Source organism: Medicago sativa, chromosome 8 (genome assembly GCF_051527215.1).
Source record: "Medicago sativa cultivar Bolivia chromosome 8, Bolivia_mono, whole genome shotgun sequence".
NCBI classification, from domain to species: Eukaryota; Viridiplantae; Streptophyta; class Magnoliopsida; order Fabales; family Fabaceae; genus Medicago; species Medicago sativa.
In genome coordinates this window covers 82,675,872-82,701,503 of record NC_140756.1, presented here as the reverse complement: position 1 = coordinate 82,701,503, position 25,632 = coordinate 82,675,872, and the positions used below count along the sequence as shown (strand labels likewise).

At 30.6% G+C, this 25,632-nt stretch overlaps 2 long non-coding RNA genes across 4 annotated transcripts; both read right to left on the bottom strand.

Moving 5' to 3' along the window:
* Positions 1–10,906: 10,906 nt before the first annotated feature.
* LOC146902282 (uncharacterized) lies at positions 10,907–12,506 on the bottom strand. The gene is made up of 2 exons (XR_015022262.1): positions 12,343–12,506; positions 10,907–11,240 (listed from the first exon to the last, which is right to left on the bottom strand). It is a non-coding gene; the product is annotated as an uncharacterized LOC146902282 (long non-coding RNA).
* Positions 12,507–12,890: 384 nt separating this feature from the next.
* On the bottom strand, positions 12,891–20,039 carry LOC146902281 (uncharacterized). Of its 3 annotated transcripts, none has more exons than XR_015022264.1 (3): positions 19,536–20,039; positions 18,131–18,230; positions 12,891–18,004 (listed from the first exon to the last, which is right to left on the bottom strand). It is a non-coding gene; the product is annotated as an uncharacterized LOC146902281 (long non-coding RNA). The 3 variants fall into 3 exon arrangements; XR_015022265.1 differs by having other exon boundaries at positions 18,131–18,220; XR_015022263.1 differs by lacking the exon at positions 19,536–20,039 and having other exon boundaries at positions 18,131–19,523.
* Positions 20,040–25,632: the final 5,593 nt, after the last annotated feature.

The following is a 25,632-nucleotide window of genomic DNA, read 5'->3' as shown; positions in this document are numbered from 1 at the left end:
AGCACACACAATATTTGGTTATCACCTTCAAGTATTGTGCATTAACAGCTATATGCATTCAATATATAGACCTTAAAAAAATAACTGGACATAAAGTTACGGCTACTACTGAGCAAGATGTAGTACATGTTTGGATGCAAGGTGGGGATGTCAAAAGTGATTTTCTCTAGCAAACATGATTTTGGCAAAACATAAAATTAATTCTTCTTTAACTAAAATCAATTTTACAAATTTAATTCTTTTAAAACCAATTTTTATCAACTCAAAACCAAACACTAGCTGATAAAGTTGTTACATAATGCATGAGAGCATATTCTTTGTAGGCCAGTTTATTAGGCCTTAAATAGCATGATCTGTCAATGTTCAGAAAAAGCCACCAGAATCAGCATATATGCTTGATACCAACAAGAGAGCAGCATATATGCATGTCTTTACGCAGAGCATAGTATCTTACTATCTGTGGTCTGCCTCTGTTAAAATCTGGCTTCAATGACAATTTGAATGACAAAAAAAGAACCCGAATTTGCTTTAACTTATTCCTTTTCATTTTCATATAAATGGTATTGGTAGCTGCAAAGTTTGTTGTTCATATTAAAGCATCAATTGTTTATAGAATCTGCTTACCATCTGTAATGGAAACTTTATGCCACTTCTAGTACACCAATCATGCAATAGTCTTTCATAAGGTCACACCGTTCATTTTTTTATTCAATTCCGTAGCATGAGACTGACAAGAGATATTTGGCTTTTTAATTATTTATTATTATTAATTTTTTTTCTCTAAAGAAGAGAAGAAAAAAAATGTAACAATTAATTACTAATATTGACCATTTAAGAAAAGTGTGCATGTGGACATTAACGTGTTCATCAACAGAAATGACTACACTTTTTATGGTGCAGTATGATAGTTCTTTTGAACTTTGATTGTCGGTGGCGACAATGGAAGCATATGTATCATTTTCACCTAAGGTGAGATTGTTGGTGTTGGTTGAAAATATACATGTTGAAAAAGTCGCTCATTACTTAGATTTGTAAAGGAGGAGGGAGAATATATATATATATATATATATATATATATATATATATATATATATATATATATATATGGGGAATCTACAACACACCCATTCATTTTTATGAAGGTGTGTATTAGCAAGATACACCCTTTAGAGTTGGACCAAAAACCCATTACTTTTAAATTAAAAATAAATTAAATTGAGGGTAGGAATGTAACTTTTGTTTCTTTTTTATCCTCTCACCTCTCTCACCTCAACACGCACTAGTCAAATGAGGGAGGCTCAGTGGGTTAACGCCGCCGCCGCCACACATCTCGCCGTTGGAAAGCTACTTCTCTTCTCGGATGTCTGATGTCGTCTATCCTGGAGAAGAAGCACGCTAACTCAGACATGTAATAGATGTCCGGTTCTCTTCTCCGTAATCCACATCGATTTTCGATTCGGCATCAACAATGGCGTTACAGGATACACGAATGTCGATTGCATCGGAGAAGTAAAACACAACCAACTCGGATTCAGATTTTTGTTATAAAAGATGGATTCAAATTTGTTTAATTAGTTCTGTTAGGTACAAAATAGTCATGAATTGGTTGTTATCTCTCCATTAGTTTCTGGTTTTAAATTCATAACATCAGCTGGGGATCTTGATCTTTTTTTGCTCGTGAGAAATGCACCTGATCTATTACAAAACAAGCTGACACAAGTATTGGGGAAGAAGACGGTAGTGTATTGGGAAAGGAAAAAACTTCTGTGACATACTAGTTGTGTGACATTGTGACATAAGACCAATAAAATTTTGACACATATCAAAATCTTTCAAAACCAGTTCTTATAAAAACCGGCTTTAAAAGTCTAAACAAAATAAAATAATTTGGATAATATCTAAAATTAAATATTTTATGGAAGGTCTTATAAACCCATTTGGGAAAGTAATACCCCAACCATTTATATTAGAACCCAATTATAATAATATAATTAGAATGAGAAACCAAATTGATTGGTTAAGAGAAACAAAGATATTGGTTCCTAATATTTGAAGACAATTACACTACATCTTGGGAGTATGAAAATTTTGCAAATCTTTTAAGCCTCAAAATACAAAAGTTTATACATGGCTAATAAAGGTGTAAGTGAAAATATACAAGATATTTTTGAAAACCTAACAGATTACTTCATAAACAAGTTAGATAAAATAGTAGAAGTTCTACTAGAAAAAGAGTTTGAAGAAAAACTCAATGAAAAATTATCTAACTTAGAAGAAAATCAAAAATTGTTAGATGAAAAACTTTGCGTTAAAATAGATGATTTAATCGATCTATTAAAACTCTTGCCTATAAGGGATAAATGTCTAACCCTAGAAGAATTTCAAACTTTTGTCAAAAGAAGGGGAGATATGGTAGAAATTCCGAAAAAATTGAAAAATCGGGAAAAGAAATTAACTTCTTTGCGCCATTACCCTAAAAATGGACGAAACGAGAAGAAGAAATAGCTAATCGGCTAAATGAATTACAAACATTAATGGCTTAACTTTAGACATTAATAGAAAAAACCAAATAACCGAAGAATCGATAACGGATACAAATTTGTCTACGACTTTGATTCGAATAGTTCTTTTAGTATGGAAGAAGAACCTCAAGTAGGACTTGTAAAACCGATGAGCAACCGGAATCATCGAAATGGGACGTAAAAGAGGACGTCAAGAGGATAGTGAAAAATTTATTGATCAACAAATCATTCAAAATAAAATGGATGAAAGAAAATTTAAACAAGTACCATCTAAATATATACCTACAATAAATCGTCACAAAGAAGATAATGTTTTAAACATTGATTGTAGTGAAGATACTAAAAAGGAACTTAGAAGTTGGTATCATGATCACATGGTAACAATCCAATTAGATCCTACATTAGGAAAACTAAGTCCAAAAAGTATTTTCAATTATTTAAAAACAAAAACCATAGGAAATGCTTGGAGTTTTATGTACGAACAATCGGACTCAGAACTTCCATCAACAACCGAAGAGGTAATAAATCATGTTTATTCAATTCGAAAAAAGAATTCGTAGGTTTTGATGCGCCGAAGCGAAGCAGACTTAATGAATACAAACATTCATAGAATCTTTAATCTAAGAATCGTGATATGTGCTATGTTGAACCATTTATTTGTGAATTTAGCAAATATTATTATGCAATATCTCCACAAAAGAGACTACAATATAATCTTTTAGGATTATTCTACAATAAACTTCCATCATCTGTAGGAACAATAATGGAAAAAATAATCCAAGAACATTTAGAAGTGATGGTAGGATTAGACGATACCCTAGGAACAAGAATAACCGCATTGAGGAAGTGGATATCCGAAAAATGCATGGAAAAAACTGCTAAAAGAGAAGCAAAAATAAATGTTTGCTGTGATAGAATTCAAAACAAAGTAGGAAACTATGGTTGTAGTAAACCTAGAAGAAAGAAAAAGAAAAAAGTTTTTAGAAAAATAGACCACTACTGAATATAAAAGGAAAAGAAAACTTCCTAAGAAATTTAATAAACAAAAATACTTTAGGAGAAATAAAAAATATCCTAAAAAGAATTCATGTCCTAAAGGGAAGAAAACATGCACATGTTGGTTGTGTAATGAAGAAGGACATTATGCAAATGAATGTCCTAAAAAGAAAGATTCTAAAAAAGAAACCTTGAAATTAATTTGGGAAGTAGGTTTCGAACCAATAGAATCGAGATATAGATTACGACGAAAGTAGTATTTTTGAATATACTACTTTTGAAGAAGAAATTGAAGAATGAGTAGGAAAATTTTAAAGAATGGAAATCCTAATGCAACATTTATCCAGGTAACACCGAATAAAAAGAAAATTATGGGTTACATTGATACGTGTGCTACTTTATGTTTTGGTAGAAAATCCATAATTAAGGAAGGATGGATTAGACTACAAAAACCAAAAGAAATTATCTTTCTTGATAAGAAAAAACACCAAATCTGGTTTGTTCTAAAACATGTTTTTATAAAAATTGAACATAGATACTTCTATGTGAAATCAATCTATGAACATGATTCGGAATAGATTTGATAATAGGGAATAACTTTTTAAAGTTATATAATCCTTTTATTCAAAAAGCTGATACTATAACATTAAATTGGTTTGATATAAATAACCCAAAAGAAAGTGAATTTGTTACAACAAATATTATAACAAAAAATGAAATTTTAAAAGCAATTTCAGAAAATCTCAATATACTTAGATGTATGTGGGATAAGAGAAAGTTTTATTTAACAAACTGAACAAAATTTAGAACATCATCTAGATCAAGTTTGTTACGAAAATCCATTGGATACTATAGTAAACAAAATCCAAGATTTAATTGTTGTAAAACTTAAAGACCCTAAAAAGGAAGTCAAAGCTCTTTACAAAATCCCTTATTCAGGAGAAGATAAGGATGAATTTAAAAAAGAAATAAACGGGAACTATTAGAGAAAGGATTAATAAGTCCTTCTATTAGTCCACATTCGGCGCCGACTTTTTATGTCGAGAAAACATAATGAGATAAAAAGAGGAAAAGCTCGAATGGTAATCAATTATAAAAAACTTAATGAGGCAACTATAAGTGACTCATATAAGTTACCAAGAAAAGATTACGTTTTTGAAAAAATTAGAGGATGTAATTGGTTCTCATCTTTAGATGCAAAATGCGGATCCGGCAGTTAAGGTTATCGAAGAAACTAAACCTTTAACGGCTTTCGGTTGTCCGAAGGACATTTTGAATGGAATGTTTTACCATTTGGTTTAAAACAAGCACCATCAATATATCAAAGATTTATGGACAATACTCTTAAGGGTCTTGATCATATTTGTTTTGTATATATCGATGACATATTAATTTTTACTAAAGGAAGTAAGGAACAACATATTAAAGATGTTACTACTGTTTTAAACGAATAAAAGATAGAGGAATTGTTCTATCTAGAAAAAAGTCAATACTTTTAAAAACAAGAAATCGAATTCCTTGGTCTTATTATAAGAGAAGGAGGAAAACTCGATTTATCACCGCATGTTCAAGAAAAAATTTTACTTTTTCCCGATCAATTAGCGAGATAGAAAACAAATCCAAAGATTTTTGGGATGTTTAAATTATATTGCTAATGAAGGATTTCTCCAAGATTTAGCAAATGATAGAAAAGTTTTACGAAGAAGATATCTGAAAAAGTACCATGGTCATGGACACAAAAAGATGCCGAGGCTGTAAAATCTTTAAAAGAAAAATTAAAAGTTTTACCACAACTATACAACCCAACCGAAAATGATTTTTTGGTTGTAAATGTTGATGCAAATCGGTTTACATGGGCTGGAGTTATGAGAGCTCTACCTAATGGTAAACAAAAATTGGGATTAAATCTCGGTGGATATGTTGAGGATGAAACCCCACAACAATCCTATACCATTGTGGGCGCAACCCCACAGGTTAAAATCGAGATATCCCTAACGGGCGATCGGATAAATCATCGATTTCAACCGATTCAAAACTTGATTATTCAAGCAATAACATCCGAATTAAGGATAAAGATCTTGTTTTATGCAAGTATGTTTCAGGTTCTTTTAAAGATCTTTGAAACAAGATATCATATCAATGAGAAAGAAACTCTTTCTTGTTTAAATGTTTTAGAAAAATGGAGAATGGATTTAATTCCATCAAGATTTTTATTACGAATCGATTCAACTTATGCTAGCGGATTTTGGCGCTACAATTTAAAAGTTGATCATAAACAAGGAAGACTTGTTAGATGGCAAATGCGCATCCAACAATTCTATCCTTATATTCAACTAATAAAATCGAGAAAACAATTGTTTTGCGAGATACATTGACAAGAGAATGGAGCAAGCTCTAAAAGTTCTTTACAACGGCTTGAAGCAAAAAGATGAACAGATTGAAATCCATAGCCAAAAATTTGAAACACTCTCTTCGAGAGGGGAGATGGTTAAAATGATCGAAAGTCTAACCAAGATCATAAATGTTGAAGCTCCAACAACAACGGAAGAACCAACAAAAAGACTTTGAATGAACAACAAAGTTTTTCATCAACATCTTCACGGAGTTCTATGCCGAAGAAGATACAAAAAAATCATGGGGCGACAAAGTCGAACAAGAAGATAAAGAGTCAAAAAATGGTCCGGACCAACCAAGCGATCTTGTCGATCCACAACCGGCAAAGAAGGTGTATGTCATCTTTGATGGTCCAATGAAAGGCATCTACAACAATTGGGCAATTGCAAGCCTCCACATTAATGGCAAAAATGTCGACACAAATCTTATCCAACAATGGAAGAAGCAAAAGAAGCTTATAAAGCCTCCTACAAGGAAATAGCCATAGCAAAAGATATTGGTCAACCATCAAAAATGGAATCTAAAAAGAAGGTTTCAGTAGGATCAATTATAAACCTTCAAAAGAAAAAAACAAGATAAAAACCATTGATGATTTCATGGGAAAGTGGAGATGGCTAGCCAACTTCAAGGAAGAACTAGCAATTGAATGTTTTTATCCAGTTAATACTAAACATGGGGTAAAAGCTAATACGAGTTCTAGGAATATCCAAGGAATTACTTAAAGAATTCTATGACTATGGAATGCTCAAGACTGTATATCTTGAGGAAAAAGAAGGTTATAGATTTCAAGAACTTGCTGATCTTCCAAAAGAGATCGGTGATACGGCAAAAAAAGATTTAATGACTTCCTTGCCAAAGGAAGAGAAATATTTCTCCAATTCGAACAAACATATCCATGGTTCGAAGAAGAAAATAATCAGATGGTACGTAAGGCCAAGAACGACTATAAAGATAGGTATTTCAAACAAAACCTATCTAGAACCAAATGCAACAAGTGTTGGATGGACATTAATCTCATTTGTTCAACAAATGAAGCGTTTTTATGATTATCTAATCAAGTATGGGTCATCCATTACCAATTATAAAGTCTTATATGTCTCGGATTATTGTCTCATGGTCTGCGACTCGAAGAAAAAGGTCTCTACAGAGCACCTCAAACAAACGCTTCAATTTGAAGAACTATTCTCGGGATTCGAAAATGGCCTCCATAGAATTCCGGACGAAGTACAACGGGAATGCCGCCAATATTTCTCAACCTACAAAGGGCATATCTCGTAAATGGTGTGCAAAAGACAAAGTGTCGGCGAAGAAGCCAAAATACCGACAACTTTAGCAACAAAAGATAAGGCAAAAGAAAAAGCCTAGACACGCGTCATGTAAATGACCGTAGGAAAAAAAAGATGTAATAATGGAACCTTATCATCCGAGTCGGATGGGGTCCATTTAGTTGAAAATCTTATCACCTTATGTGATAATGCTTTTACTTTTTCCTTTGCGTGTTTTGATTGTTTTTCTTTTGAGATGGAAGGAAAGTGACATGTGACCTACTCTGTAAGTCCTTTCCTCCTATAAATAAGAGCCTCGATGCTCACTTGTAAATTACAACTTAAATCAATGAAGTAAGTACCTTAGTTTATGAAAAACATTGTGGGAAAGGACTTCGCAGGATTTGAGATTGTCATAACCAAATCAAAAGATTTTAATTCTCAATATCAATAATCGAAAGATTATTTCAAATCCAAAGATCGAAAAATCGAATCATCAAGAATCCAAGGCAAAGTCGAGTATGATTTCAAATATTTTAAATACTTTATAATTTTTACGGTTCATAATGGAATATAGTATGATAAAAGAAAATTCATCTGGTTTTATGGCAGTATGTATTGATAGATCATATAGAAAAGGTAGATTTTACTTTAAAACCGAAGAAAACTTCAAACGAGAAAAGTATTTTTTCATTAATAAAAGAAAAATTATCTAGAGAAAATATTTTAAAATATGGAATAATGGTAGGAGAAGTTGCCATACCAATGGAATCAACAGATGGATCTGTCGTAATATCCATAATTGATAAAGAACAAATTAATAATAGATTAAAACATCTATCGTTAGAAAAAGACGAGAAGATAGGATATATTCATATATCAACTATCCAAATAATCATAAAAAGTACTTTTATGAAAGGAATAGATGCAGAACTAGAACTTCTTATCGAAGATGCTAGGATGAATGAAAAACATTCACTAATAACCCAAGGTGAGGGAAATTTAAAGTGTGGAAAATTAAAATTTGACATAAATCTACAGATAGGTTTAAGTCTAAATGATATAGATCTAGATAGATCTTTAGTAATTCATTATAAACTAAAGGACCAAACTCTTATGAGACCAGGAAATCATCCTTTTAGTATAAGTTATAAAATGAATTATGCATTAAGTAATTCTCATTACGGTATAGAGTTTAGTGGAAAAGAAAAAATACAAATAGATGAACTATTTGTCCCACTAATAAAATTAGAATCACCAATTCTAAAACCACTAAAAAGGTCAAAATCAATTATGACTATAGAAAGAACACCTCTTCTAAAAGAAGAAGAAAATACTAGTGAACCAAAGTTTCTACCGGCTAGAACTTCATTAGATAGTTATGAAAAAAGAAAGCTTAACAAAGCTTTATCGAAATAAAAACCGAACTTTCGGTATTAACGAGAAAATTATAATGCCAGGAATAACAATAAAAAATGAACTAAAAATATTCGAATAAAACTAGATACCCTAGTTAACAAAATAGAAGAAAATTTCTTTAAAATAGAAATGAAAAACACAATTTGGGGAATCCATGATTTAATGATCTTACAAATCTCATATATAGATGAAATGATAAAGGAATTAGAAGAAACGAGAAAATATTTACGTTTACACAAAAGAGAGAGCCACAACCCTGTTATGGCCATCTCAAAAATTAATTGAATTTGAACAATCCTTAGAGAAAATTTTAGAAAGTTCCTCAAGCATATAATGCCTGGGTTAACAATTAAAAAAGAATTAGAAGTCTTGAAAGAAAGACTAAAAACCATAGTTAGTGATATTGAATGGTATTATGATTTAATAGTATTCAAACAAATTTGTTATAAGGCTCAAACTATAACAATGGTTCACATAGATTTAATTGAAAATCTATTAGAAGAAATTCAAGAAAATAATCTCACCGAGATTCAAAAACAAGAGCGAAACTTCTTTTAGAACCTTTCCAGGCTCTAACACAAATCGAACTACTCTTAAAAGAAGCTAAAGAATTGGAAAACTCCGTGTCCAATTAATAATGCCCGGATTAAGTCTTAGAACAGAAGTAGAACTCTTTAAAAAAAGATTAGAAAAAATAATTTTTGATATAAACTTTTATAATGAAAGAATTGTGTTAAAACAAATTCTTTTTTGCGCTCAAGATTTAGTAAATTATCATATAGAATATATTGATGATTTCTTAAAAGAAACGAAGGCTCGGAAAATCTTACAATTATACAAAGAGAACGAGCTAAAACACTCTTAAAACCATTTCAAGGTTTAAATAAAATCGAACAAATGTTAAATCAAGTTCGAGAAAGTTCAGTGGCGATTGCCACAAACACGGTATCGAGCGGTAATACAATCCCGAGGGATAAATGGTGAAAACAAAAATAAAAAAGAAAATAAAAATATCTTTTTTCCAAAAACAAAAGCTTTTTAAAATCGCTTTTTCAAATAACCGATTTAAAAGGCTATATGGACAAAATCCACGTGGCACACACCGATTGACTATGTCATGTGACATAGCCCGCCATAATGTTACGCAAGTCTGGTCCATTGGGAAAGAGGAGAAGTGAGAGGATATAAAAGAAATAAAATTACATTTCTATCCTCAATTTTATTTATTATTAATTTAAAAGTTATGGTTTTTTGGTCCAACTCAAAAGGGTGTATCTTGCTAATGCACACCTTCATAAAAATGAATGGGTGTGTTGTAGCATTCCCTCGTATGTATATATGTATGTATGTATATGTATACATACATACATATATGTATATATATGTACATATATATATGTATATGAGCTTCCTCTTTACAAACACTTTAAATTTATATTTGACTCCTTTTTTTCTTATAATCTTGTTTTAGAGTTGTGGGGGGTAGGTTAGATATTTGCTTTGAAGAGTGTGGGTGTGTTTCGGTCGTGGGGTAGTCTATGTTTTGGAACAATTTTTACATAGCTTTATTCTTTGGTTGAGGGTAGTCTCCGAATTTGGAGTTTCCGCATCATATATTATGTTCTTAATGACTACCTGATTAATTGGTTTGTCATTTTATAGCAATTCTAATATATGATGATGATTAGAAAAGAATTTATAAATTGCTAGAATTGATATGACAATGAAATAAAGATATATATGCAGAATTATAAGAACAAAAAATAAAGGATATAATACTAAGATGAAAATTAAAAATGGATAAGACATAAATGGAGGGGGATGTCGCCACACTCAAGCTTCTAGAAAGAAGATGAGTGATAAATCTTGGAGGAATGATCGTCACAAAAAAACTTAGAGCCTGTTTGGAACACTTTTTGTTTTTAGTTTTCAAAATATGTTTTAAAAACTAATTTTAGAAAAGGGATTTCAAGAAGAGAAAAAGAAAAAACTTGTTTGGTAATGTGACTTTTCAAAACTGTTTTAGAAATGAAAAAATCAGAAAATCTATTTGGTGATATAATTTTCAAAAACAGTTTTAAAAAATAGAAAATTAGAAAACTTGTTTGGTAATCAAATTTTTTAAAATCTTTTTTTAAAATTTTCTTTAACCTATTATATTACCTTTTATATAATTGTATTTTTCTTACAATTTTATCCTTAGTTACCAATCAAATTAAATTTCAAATACTATAGTTAAATGTAGAATTTAGTCACAAAATAAATATTTTTTTTAGATACGAAGTCATAATTTGTTCAAGCGATACAAAATTGAAAAATGTGAAACACATAAAAATATTATAGCATATTAATGTCGATAACATAAACATCAAATTATCAAACAAAAACAATCATCCGCAAAATAACTAACAAAACTCCATACTCCATATATAAGAAAATCTAAAAAAAGCGTAATTAGTTCGATTAATTATGACGATGTACCCACATCCTATCTCTAAGATGATTCCTATCCATTGCCATCTCAGCTGCACCTTCATCAGATAACCTTGTTAAGTTTTCAACATACGAGCTCATCCCTTCAAGGTTAGGAACCTCGTTCACCGCCTCAAGTTTTCAATATCAGTTATAGTTATAACCTGTCATACTAAGTAACAATAAAACTTAAAAACACGATACTCGATAAGAGGAAAATAAAAGGTTTTATCAATATCAATTCTCAGCAACATCATGTAAATAAACACACAAGCAATTGTTCATCAAATAGAGAAGTAAACAATCATAAGGAACCTATACAAATACTAGATAAGTAGGTCTGATCACTAAAGATGATAAGTATGTCTCATCACTAGAACCTAAACAAATACTCCCTCCGTTTCAAAATGAGTGTCGTTTTAGGTATTTACACACATATTAAGAAATGCAATGATTAAGAGAAAGAAAATGGTTATTTTACCAAATTATCCTTATTAACTATTGGTTTAGTTTTAAAAGTAATACTTTGGAAGTTAGGCCACAGCAGAGTATTAATTGGAGGGTACAATTGAAAAGAAAAAGTTATTATTGCATTGGAAAATGAAAACGACACTCATTTTGAAACAAATTTTTTTTAAAAGCGGCACATTTCATTTTCAAACGGAGGGAGTACAGGTTTTGTATCCGGTATCCGTGTGAATATTGAAAGATACAAGTTGATAGAAGTCGTAATTAAATAATGTTTAACATTTTCATGAGTTGATTTCAACTTATATATTTCAAATTATATTCATAATTTCTTAGTTCTTTAATATAGCTTATAAAAACAGCTTATAGCAATTAGAAAAATAATTTAACGTTAATTTCTATTTTGCTATAAAAATAGCTTATGCAAGCTTATAAATTAAATAAGTGCTTATTATAATAAGCACTTATGCTATAAGCTGCAAATAAGTTTTTTTTATCTAAACAGGAACTTAATCCAGACCTATAAGCTGCAAATATCAATCACATAAGCTGCAAATAAGTTTTTTTTTTATCAAAATGAATCAGAGTTTATCAAACACAACAACGTATAAAAAGCATTACAAATTTCGAATTCTACCGCAATCTTAAATTTACATAGATCTAAAAAACACAAAATCATAGAACGGAAAATCATAGATCTAAAAACACAAAATCAAGTAAAAAAATCGCTATATTAGGTGCAAAATTATGAATCAAAGAACAGAAATTAATTTAAAAATGAAAAACAATTATGTATGAGATGTAACCTGAAAAAACCGCAGAGAAGAAGAAGCACGGTAGAGAAGAAACGCGGTGGAGAAGAAGAAGCAAGGTGTAGATGGAAGAAAAATCACGGCGGAGATCGGAGAAGAATCGCCGTCGAAATCGCCATTTTCGCTTCTCAGTGTTCTCACGTTAGTTTTTCTGCAGAATGGGGATAATTTTTGATCCAAATTTTTTTGATAAAAAAATGATAATACCCCTGGACTTCAAACATAATTACAACTATGCCATTGAGAAAAGTGACACTTTTCTCCGTGTTTTCACTTTTCTTATTTTTTACTCTATTTTAAAAACAAAAAACTAAAAACAGAAAAGCAAAACCCATTTTAGCTCTTTCACTTTTTTAGTTTCCAAAACTAAAAAACCCAAAACACTTTTCAAAAATTATATTTTAAAAATAGGTAATCAAACAAGTTTTTAACTTTTTAATTTTTAAAAACTTAAAAAGTGTTTTTAAAAAGTGTTTCAAACAGGCCCTTAGTTTCTTGACAAAATCAAAAGGAATGGTCCAATCCAAAACCCAATAGACATAATCTCACAAATACAGAAAATATAACTTTGCCAAAATATTCATTATATTGCCCTTCATTTGCTTTAGGCATTGCCTACTTATAGCAAAGGAATAAGCCTTGTTGGCTTACAAGAGAAGAAAAAGATAATCCATTTCTTGCATATATAAGAAGTATTATTTCTCATCAAGCTTTTGTCATCTTTGCTCATCAAGCTTTGTAGTCCTTCCTTATTAAGCTTTCTTGAGCATCATCCTTAAACATGATTCAGACTTTTGTTTCAACAAAAAACACACTAAAGAAAGGGAACTTGGGTTTGGACACTCTTAAAAAATAAAATAAACATAATTGTTGGGCCTAATTAAATCAAAGTTTTGCTCGCACATTTTATTAAAACCTAATTAAAGCTCTTAGGCTCTCTTCAATTCTTATTGTGTTCTTTCATGTTCTGTATATATGTCTGATTTTCCCAACAATAATGTGATATGTGTTAAATGGAGATTGAAAAATATAGCATGTATAACAAAATAAAAAAACTTTGGATTAAATATTTTCCTTCCTAAAACCAATGCAATCCAATCCAATCCAAATATACTGAGTAGTAGTATAATAATTTAGAATGGCAAGCCAATCACTGTTGTGGGGCCTGTCCAAAGTATGTGATGTCTTTATTATTATACTCCAATGCATTTCCTGCAAAAAAGCAACCCGAGTATAAACCAACACATCGTGGCAGGAAGGAAGAAGAGAAAAGTTAAAGGCAGAAAACCAGCAATAATGGTAACCTCAGTGGTCACTTTGGTGGCAACCAAAACATTTTCTCTACCCTTATTATATCAACATGTGCAAGTGCAATCCAAGGTAGTGGCAAAGAAGATTCAGTGGACAAACTTTTAACAGGTGGAAGTGGAACTCATCAAATCAGAAGTGGATTAGATAGACGACTATGGTTTTAAGATCAAAACACGACCTGATATCCATATCTCAACATGCATATAATTTTTTTTTTAAAAAAATATCAGGTACGAAAGTGAAATTATTTTATTAATAAAAGTGGTACCGACGACTATTTTTCAATTGTTAATATTAATTCACATAATAATAGATTAATAATTAATCTTACATAATATTTTCTTGGCCTACAAAGTGGAAGTAAGCAGAAACCAAAATGTTTGGCAAGTTACCATCAATAGAGAACATAGAATGCAAAGACCTAACACAGCAATCAAAAGCACGATGGAGAAAGTGGAACATAATAATGATATGGAAAATGCTAGATATCAAGAATGGATTTTCTTGATGATTCAAGAATGACATGGCGAGAATAATCACCCTTAAATTTCGATGCTTATTTATTAACGTTTCATAAAAAGAAAATACATAACACCCACCATCCCATTCCGGCCAGACATATTTTATTATATTTAAAATTAATTTCGGGACAATTTCTTGATAAAAATCTTTCTTGATATATAACATTGCTCTAATGATATTTGATTCCCGCCAGCTTATGTGAAACAATTTGCCATCAAGAACTTGCATAATATATTGATCAAACATTATGGATCATGCATCTTCAGAAAATATTGATCTCGCAGTTGAAACACACTCACTCTTCATGAAAATCAATACAAATTTACGACTATGATTTCCTAGAGATATACATATCATTAGGTACCCAACCCCTCACTTAACCATTTGGTCTACCGTTCAATCCTTTGACCGGCAAGCTTATGAAGAAATATTTGTTGAGAGATGTCAACCCCTTAAATAGATCTCAATTACCTTCAAAATATTTTTTTTTCCTTTGTCCGATTTGAATTTAGTACCTTCAACTTCTTATCTTTTAACTCAAACTTAAGATATCAAGAGGATAACTCTGAAATATTACACGCAGATGATGCATTTGAGTTACCAAAATGTATACCCTGTATTAGTGTATGAGGTGGCATGTTGCGACTAGACATGATAGCTAGCTAAGATGGAATACGTGAATTGCGTGAAGACTGGTTTTTCCACATTATCACTACTGAAAAACATCATTTTCTTCTTTAGGAGATCTGTAAAGTGAGAGTGGAAATAAAAGGCTTTTGATATGCTATTATTGGCAATAAAACGGGAACGATGTGGAAGTTGTACAGCTAGATGAACAAAATATTCGTGATGTATATATAGCTTACTATATATCTCTATAATTAAAAGGAGCACGTACATTGATGTAATGGACTGCATCTCCCACATGCATGATGATGAGAAGATTTGCTTCATAGGCCCCCTTTATTTAGTAAAAATACATATTGAAACATAGATTCCAATAGGTTCCATAACAAACAAACAAAATATTGAACAATATATTTCGATAGGTTGAGCAACTAAGGAGGTTGTTAAAAAAAATCATAAAAGATCCACCACCCCCTTTCAAAAAAAAAAAATGATCCACCACCCTTTATGTGGTTATTTTAAAAAAGCAGAAGTGCTATATAGCATGAGACAGAAGCCAACGACCGTAAATATCGGAAATCATGTGTAGGACTGCGAAACATGGGGAAAGATAAATCAATTAGTTAAAGGAAAGATAAAAATCCAAGGGTAGCAATTCATTCGTCACATGTCGTGCATGGTTTGCGCTCGTACCATAAAGCAGTTTTCTTAAAAAATTCAACTTTTTTAAGGAAAAAATATCACTTTTAATTTCACATGTTTTTAGAAATGTATTTTTTTTTACCAAATAAACTATTTAAAAGACTTGTAACAAAAAAAAAAAAAAACTATTTGAAAGACTACATTCAAAAGTCACTCAATTAGTGTTTTTACTTTTCTTTTTTTCAGAATCGTCAGTATCTTATAGTAGTTTGGTTAATAACTGATATCCTATAAGTAAAACTAATTCAAAATTGAATTTATTTTGAAATAATTAAACATAAAAGAAACACATAACACTAAAATAATTAGATGATGTATACGCACTCAACTCAACTAGGTTTGAGAGCATAAAGTGTTCAATTTTTTTTCTTTAAACATATTTCTCTGCATTCCTTAAGCACCTCAGCTTGCTGCTCAAAATCTGTTTATTTTTTTGAATAACCATTGACCAACATTTTTAATTTTTTAAACTACATGGTATTAAAATTGTTTGCCTATCATTTTCTCACCAAAACAAAATTATTTGGTAATTCTGGGGCATGATATATATATGTGTTATATTAATTTGGAATGGAAATGTTTTTAAAACTAGAAGTAATATTATTTATAATATATAGGGATAATTCATACAAATTGTTGTGTAAAGAGTTTTTACACGGTCAATCGATCAATCATAAATTCATAATTGATCATTAAAAACATTTGACATTTATCATAATCAGTTTTAAAGTAACACAAATCACATTCACATATGATTGGTTGTGATGTCATGACGGTGTAAAAATGTTTACACATACGGCGAATATAAACTAAGAAAATGTTAAAGATTCACCTTATGGTATTTGTTAAGGAAACAATTTGAAAATTTTATCTTAAAAAGTGTTGAACTAAACTTAAGTCAACTTTTTATAAGTCCAAAATTTATTATTTCCAATACAAAATTCCTAATTTTGTTTTCTTATATAATGTTCTTAGGACACTTGTTAACATATACATAAAAATTAAACTCAAGAAATATAAATGAAAAAAAAATGCATTGTCATTCTTTATAACTTTTTATTTATTTTAATTTTTTCATCAATTTGTCTCTAACTCGCACCTCGTTGTCACAAAGGTCACCGACTCAAGATTAAATACAAAGTAGTCCCCGAATATGCACTTCGTTATCACTTTAGTCTATGGCGTTAAATAATTATGTTAAATGTGGCAAATGTTATCACAATGTTCTACTTTCCCTTTAATTTTTGTGACACCTCATCATGAGTTAACAGAATTATTTAACGTCGAGACTAAAATGATAATAGAAGTGACATTTAGGGACTACTTTGTATATAATCCCGAGTCATAGACCTTTGTGATAGCGACGTGCGAGTCATGGACCAAAGTGACCATTTACTCTAAAACTAAAGAAAATGTTAACAAGTGTCCCTTTACATTATTTAATGACTTTAATTAGTAAATTTTTATAAAAATATGTGTATTCAATACATTGAAATTTGAAGTGTTAAAAAATTTTAATGAACAATTTCAAAATTTAAGATCCTTAAACAATGCTCCGAAACACAGTGACACTCGTTAACAAGACCATAAAACTAATAATAACATTGACGATGGCAAATATATCCATGAGAATCAAACCTGAAAACTTTTTCTACCCCTTGTAGGATCAAACATTTACCGATTAGGCTAAAGTTAAGTTTGGTATGTCTAAGAGGAGCTTTGCAGTGCACACGTGACACATTATTTCTATGATGATTTGCATCCCACAAAATCAACAAATTCTTTTCTTTCTCAAATAGAATTTTCTGAATGAGCTCTAATAAAACCGATACTTTGTTCATTTGAGTTAAACACTTTAAAGTTGATCAAACAACAAACAGCAATATAGGGTTCCTTTCTTTAACAGTAACTTTATATAGGTGGAAGAATATTCATGTATACTTCCTTCACAATGTGACAGTAATGTCTGAGTCTAGGTAATTAAAAAGTTAGTGAAGAAATTAAAATCTCGTTAGATATACATATATAAATTCTCATCGAAGATGAGATTCATGAAGAAATAAAAATGTATTTGTCAACCTTTCCCTATATTCCAACTACCATACTTTTCGATATTGGACCAAATTAAAATATCCATCAACCAAACTAATTAATATTTTTGAGATCATATTATTAGAGGTGTCCTAACTCCTAATACTGGAAGAAGAAAAGAATTTTCATAATAAAATTGAAAGGTATAAGATAATTAGTTTGATAAAAAAAAAAAAAAAAACTAAATTTCAGCCAACATAATACTAATTATACTAACAAATGTCAGCCAACATTACACTAATTAAATAATTAGAATAAAGAAGGTAAAATGATACATATATGGTATATGCATGCCTAGCAACAAAACTGATATCATATATCATCAATAAATTTTGCTTAAAAAAAACTTTTAGTATCACTTATCTCATTCAACTTTTGTCCCATACCTTGAAGTTAGTGTAACCTAGAAGAAATCACAAGGCCGAATACACATATGTAATATTGGTTCAGCAATTCATATCCAAAATCAAACGAGAAAAACCAGAGAAAAGATTAGATAAAAACATACGCATATATATAAGATACTAACCTGTACATGTACCATCAGAAAGAAAGTGACATGAATATAATCATTTATTGCAATTGCACTTTGCTTCCATTGGTTTGCTTGTAGCAGAAACTAGTTGGATCTCAAGATTGGACCAAAAAAGAAATAATGTTAGTCATGATAAGACCTATCAACATATTGAGAATATTTTCACAAGAGAATCTTATGAGTTGTGATGAGTTGGAAAGAGGATCAATAATAAAAGTGATATTGGCGCGGCTCAATACGAGATCGTATTTTACATCTTCTATACATGTAAATCCGTCTTCGGATTGAACCTCACCAACATCGCTTTTTTCGGCTTCCCAAACACCATCATCAATAATATTCTCTTACATGTGATCAAAAAAGCTTAACTGCAAATTTGCAAGCAAGCAAAGAACAAAAGTTGATATATGATACAAATATCAATATGCACTTATTCAACCATATGGATAATATATATATGAGTTGATCAAGATGGAATCATATTGTTCAACTACTTAGAAAATTTCAAGTGGTTTTCATTGCTAGCTAGCTCTCTAATTGACTATCTACCAAAAAGGGAAGAAAAAGGCATTTCAACATTAAACAATTATTTTCCATTGTATGGTCCCATTATGTACCTAATCACAATTATTAACACCATGGTGGAGCTGAAGAAGAGGGTGAAATGATCGATCTAACTAAGCTATAAGTTGGTGATAATTAGGAACATCACTATATGCTAGCTAACCACACATTAATTCAATTTAATTAAAATTCTCTATATAATTAATCGATGGGAGTCACTATCATTTATAATGCATTCATCAGGTGGAACTATATATGTGGTAGCAGCATGCCTAAATGGAAATTAGTAAAGTGGAAAAAGCAAAAACCGATAAATAAATAGATTTATATTCCTAGCAAAATTAAGTGGATTCTCCACATACTAATTCACGGGGATATCAAATTCTGGGAAATAGACAAAAAGACAGAAACATGAGTTGTTTTGCCTTTGTAAATTTTGTCGTATAACATTATTGTAGTTGCAATCACACTAACACAATTCTCAACTTTATTTTCAAAAACATGAGTGCAACTAATAAACTAGAAGCTAGCTAGGTTCAAAACCAAAAAGGGTCTTAATAATAGACCACATAAATATAATGTAAGATATATTAATAATGGCATGAAAAATAAGGAGGAATATATGGTTAATTGTTGATGATATATATGAATATAACATATGTGTGACAAAATAAAATGATAGAAAGGAAGTGAAGGTTAGAAGAAGATGTGATTGAGGATAGGAATTGTGGAGAAGCATAGAATGCATGTATATAGTAGGAGGTTTTACCTCGGGATGAGAATTAAGATGAAGAAGGTGTGAGTGGAATGATGTCAAAGGGGAGCAAACACTTACTTTAGGGTTTGTCATGCTTAATTTGTACTCAATAAAAATCAACCCCTTGTGTCTTTGCGCATGCACCTGAAATATTCTTCACACACACACACACACAAATATGAAATGAAACATATCCCAAACAAACTCCTTTAATTGTGTACTACTACCTTTTCTTTCTAGCTAGCATTAATTATTGTTTTTAACTAGGACCCTTTTTAGATCATGCTTATGTACTCCATTTGATCATGCTTTTGGTAATTAAGAGAGAATACGTTAGTTGGCTTATATGTGTGCATGCCTTGGCTTTAAGAACAAAATCATGGTTTCCTCAAAATTCCTATTGGAGGGTTTGTAAATATTTAGACACTTGGCCCCCCTTATCTCTCTCTTTTTAAGGAGGAAAAGGTGACATAGAAAAGCAATACAATTACTTATCTTTATATAATTGTGTGACTAATCTCACATTTTTTATTTTCTATGTGTATTTACATATGTTAATGAATAAATTAGACTAAGTTGTGTTTGCATGGCACATTCCTTTGAACCTTTTGGTATAATAAAAGTAGTTACATTACATATATGCATGTGTGTTAACTAAGTAAGAAGTATTAATATGAAGAAAATAAAAGTGATTTGGTCAAAGTGTGTGTATGTTGGAGATATAGAGATTGGGAACATGGTGCAGAATGTCAGTGAAGGATATATTTAGTGTTGGAAGAAGTTTCTAAACGTATAGAGTTGGTTATCTATTAGTATTTTCTTTCACTCAAAGAAAGACACAAACACACATAACAAAGACACAAAAAATAGGCAAAATAACTAACAATCAAAAGCCCGCGGGGACACCGGCGCCAAAGAGGGCCCTGCCTTGAATGTGCAATGGGAGACACTCTCCTTGGGTTTTGCTAATTACTACTACTCCACTAGTTTTCATTCTTTCTTTGCTTTCTAGGAGTAATATTCTTCTTCTTTGAAGGTTTTTGGGAAGTGGAAAAGACTCTTTTTGTATCTCTCTTTCATGATTTGTGGCGATAAGTTCGCATGCCACTACCCAAACATATTCCCCCACGCCTTAAACCATTCTCATTCATTTCACATTTCTTTCATCGCCAGATCCTAGGACTTTCCCATTCCACCACTTCTTCTCTTTTACACTTTGGATCAGGAATGGTCAAAAGCATGTTTATCAGTATCTAGTACTACTTATGATGCATGCGAGTTGCATCTCCCTTCTATATGAATCTTCTTGTGTGTGTGTGTATTTTGAACATGAATTAATCTCATCTTGATTTGTGATACATTCTAATGAATTATTGTCTAAACTTAGCGTAATCAGCCACTTTTTTGGTTCACTTTGTATATATAGCCCAACGCTATTCTTTTTTAATGTTTCCTATTAAAAATGTTTAGGCGAGTTAAAGAAATTCACCAAAGTTAGGGTTAGACGGACTTAGAGAACATTGACAAATTACTTACATATATTATCTATACCAATGAGATCCTCACAAGAACATTAGAATTCAAACTTCAAACATTGTAAAATCGAGTTGAATTTTTACCAATTAGACCAATCTACTTTGACAAATACAAACATTTTTCTTTTGTCACTTGATTTATGACACGATTATTGAATTATTCGAGGTTAGTAGATAAAATCACGATATACTTTCTCCTATCACATTTATATGCAAAATATTATTTGTTAGGTTCAATAAATACCTAATGTATTCGGTATATATTATAAACCAAATATATTAGGTATTCAATGAACAAGTAGTTTTTTCTTATAAATATGACCGGAAGAGGAAACATTTGCTTATAATTTTGCTATGTAACATTTTTTTTATTTAAAAGTATCATATTTATATCGGTCAAAAGCTACGCGAACTCTTTAGTCTTAGGTTAAGGGCTTTCATTCTTAACACGCTTGATTAAAACTCATACTCGTATTCTGGCTAGGCTCGTGCATGATTGAATTAGTGTAGCAAAAGTGCAGGGGAAAAACATAAATTCTCATGGTCAGAGGGGTCAGTGAATATGATGTGGTCTTTAAAGTATGTCTGATCAAATTAATCAAAAGGGTCCTGAAGGTAGATACTGGACAAGGACACCTATTTTTCTTAATTTAACTAAGGCATATAAAAGTTTTGTGGGGTCTTGTTGGCCCTCTTCCAATCAAGAAAGTTAACATGCTTTCCTAAGTAATTCCTGTTCAACAGAATATTTCAATGACTATGTTTTTTAATTTCTTTCTTTTTGTATACTTTTTTTTGAATATTTCATAATGTTTTTTTTTTTGTTATAATGTGGTTGTATTCAAACTTGATTAATTTTGTGACTTATTATTATTATTGTTTTTTTAATGAGTAAAAATTATCTAGTCTAGAAAAATGACTACATTAATCCCACTAAAAAGAACATATAATAAGTAATAAAAAAACAAATGAGCGAGAAACGAGAGTCACCACCCATCAAAGCCGATGAAAATGTGATCGCATAGGCGTAACGAGACCCATATGAGATCAAGAGAGCAATCATATGCATCAACAATTATGATTAAATATGCCCTAGTGCACCGACGGCAACACGACACTTATACTTCTAATTATATCGAATTATGCCATTTTTTAAATAATTGATAAATGTCAACGTAACTGTGTCGTATTCGTGTTTGTGTACGTGTTTCATAGGTTTCTACTATCTACTTGTAAAAAGAACGCAAGGATCTCAATGTTTTACCAAAAGAAATTATTTTAAGAGGACAATTGATATCCACCACTTCTCAACATAGAGATTCTTAGTAGAGAAAATAGTGTCGTTTCATTATCATATAGACCACATGACAACATATCAAGTCAGAGCAAAGGAGCAAAAATTGGAAATAATACAAATAGATTAGACGGCATAGCCAAGTTCCACCCTAGCCACCTGAAATAACAATACCAATTAACTTAGATGATTAGTCTGTGCAGTTCTAACTATGAATAGTTCGTATACGCAAAAAAATAAAGTGCATCTATCTTCAAATTAATTTTTAGAATTTGAAAACCATGATCCACTTTTAATTGAATAAATTATGAACAAAGCATGTGTACGTACGAGGAAAAGAAATAGCAAAATCTTGAAGGTTCCACTTCCATGAAATAAGGGAAGAGAATATTCAAGAGAAACAAAAAAGTAAAAAAGGAGTAATAAAGAAGTTACTGTGTTGGAATGTGACAGGGTATATGTTTCAGTTATGCATGGCAATCAAGTCAACTGAGGTTGTCTGTTTCCGAAGACAATAAAGACACAAACTCCGTTTGCTTCCTCTTCTCTGTCTCTCTTTCTATTTTTGTCTTCATGCATTAATAAACTGTGCATGGATCGATGGCGAAACCAGAAATTTTATCGGGCAGGCAAAATTTTGACCTCAAATTCAAATGTGACATATTTCCTTCGGTCACTATTATAAGTAAAATTCCATTTTTTGAATACATTGAATAATTAATGTATCTAGCCTTTATTATAGATTAGATACATTAATTATTCGATGTATCTAAAACGTGGAATTTTGCTTATAATAATGACCGGAGGGAGCAATATATAAATAGTCATAAATCGAAATAAAATAGGCTCGTCATTTTGTCGATAAAAGTACAGTTTGAAACAAGAGAGATGAAACATAACCTGTCAATAGTGTGCTAAATAAAATTAGGAGGTAAATGTCTTTTCCGAAACCTCTTTGCGGTGAATGTTCGAAGAATATCAACATGTGACTTGAATATCTCCCGTTCGGTGTAACATATCATCAAGTCATTGAACCACACGTCGTTGATCTTGTTGAAAACAATTATTTCTCACGGGCTTATAAGATTATTTTGCTAGCTCATTGACATGGCTTGATAACCGGTGGACTTCCAACTTTTGCCATAAATTTTGTTACCATAAATTAAATGAACAATGGAGTATATATAGATTTTAATTTATGTGAGTATTAAGAATTTTTGTGAGTATCGAGTATTGGCTTGGGTGAATGGTATAATAGTTCATAGTTAAGGAGAATTATTTTAGTTAAGTCACTTCAATAATTTATTCTAAAAATTGATTATAGTAATCAATTTCAAATTCCAATGATATTGATTATAATATTTTATTATATTGATTAAACTAATTTTAATGGTAATTTTATGAATTATTCATTTTTAGAATTTATAGTAGAATAGAAAATATAATAAAAATAAATAAAACAATGATAAGTTTTAGTGACAGCCGAAACCGTAGGTAAAAGTCCATAATGTTTTTAAAATGGTCTCCTTAGAATTAACTATGTTTTGTCCGTAGGTAAAAGTGGAAAACATGCAATGACAACCATTTGACACTGACAGATAGATTTAGCTACGGAAATTTGCCTTATAGTGACGGATTTTGGCTGTCACTATAAGTCAAATTTCTTGTAAATTTCTTTTAACGATATAAAGAAGGTATGGGTTGAGCCCGGGGGTGTGCCCGGGCTAGCCGGGTGGTAAAAACGCCCATGGCATGGACTCTCTTCACATCTCACATAAAATTAAGGACCAAACTCCTTAATTATCGGTATCACCATATGTATATTACTATTCAAGGATTATGACTTCTTGTGAGTATCATATAACATCTTCTATAAACAAAGGTAGCATAGCTCCCAAAACAAATTAAACTAATTGTATGTTTGCATCCGGCTAGAAGTGGAATAATTAAAAATAGCATAGAATCAAAATGTTCATGGGAAATTAAACCAGGAAAATTGCTTTTTTGACATAGAATACTTCCTATTGACACAAGTAAATGACGCTTTTACCCCCAACTAGCTTAACAACCGTTAGCTCAAGCTCCGGTAGTTAACAACCGTTGACTATCGATGGTAGTTAACTACGGCTGAAAATTGCTTTTTGCATATGCCCACTTATTCTCGCTACACTTCCATTTTTTAATACCCTTTCTTCTTCTTCCTTTTCCTAAATTTTTTTATTCTCGCTCAAGAGTGTTTTTCTCGTGTGTTGTTTTGGATTTATCAATTCATGTTGGGTTTTCATAATTATGAATAGACAAACATCTAACTTTTCTTCATTCATCTTCTTCTTCTTCATACCAAATAAATAATCCAAATTTAACATAAACCCATAGAAAAAAAGGGTTAATATGTGTTTACCCCCATGTAATTTGGGCGAGTTTTGGTTTTCCCCCCTTGTAATAAATTTTGTTAAAATTCCGACCCCGTAATTTGAAGATTCCGTCGAAAACACCCCTGCTCGAATGCGGCACACGTCGAGTGCCGATGTGGCGCGCCACGTTACCTTTTTATGATGACGTGGCACGCCGACCGTATAATTATTTTATTTTTTATTTGTTTATATTGTACACGTGGCATTTTTTATTTTTTTATTAAAAAAATGTTTTTTTAATTACTAAATTTTTATTTTTAATTAAAAAATATTTTTTTAATTAAAAAATATTTTATTTTTAATTTTTTAAATTTTTTTAAAAAAAAACGGAAAAAATTCTTAACAAATAAAAAATGAAAAAAATACTGAAAAAATAAAAAATACCGAAAAAATTAATAAAAATGAAAACAAAAATCTGGAAAATTTTAAAAATAAAAAATAAAATCTGGAAAAATTAAAAAATGAAAACATTCTGGAAAAAATTAATAAATTTTGAAAAATTCATATTTCCAGATTTTTTTCAATACCGGAAAAATGAAAAAAATTCATTTTTTCTCGAAAGTACTTTTCAAAAATGTCCTCAATTTTCAATACAAATAATTTCCAGATTGTTTTTATCCTCAATTTTTAAATATTAGAAAATATTCTCAAATTTGTAACACATCGTTAAAAAAAAAATTGAAAAAAAAATCTGAATTTTCCTAAATTTTTAAATAAATTTGTACACAGATTTTTAACAATAAAAATATTTTCAAGATTTTTTTTTGTTTGAGAAAATTTGAAAAACTTCTTTTTCGAAAAATAAAAACAATCTGGAATTTTTTTCAATATTTACGATGTGTTACATGTTTTATTTGTATTGAAAATTGAGGACATTTTTGAAAAGAAACAACCAGTCCCAAAGAGCCGATTAATCTTTTTTCAATAATTTC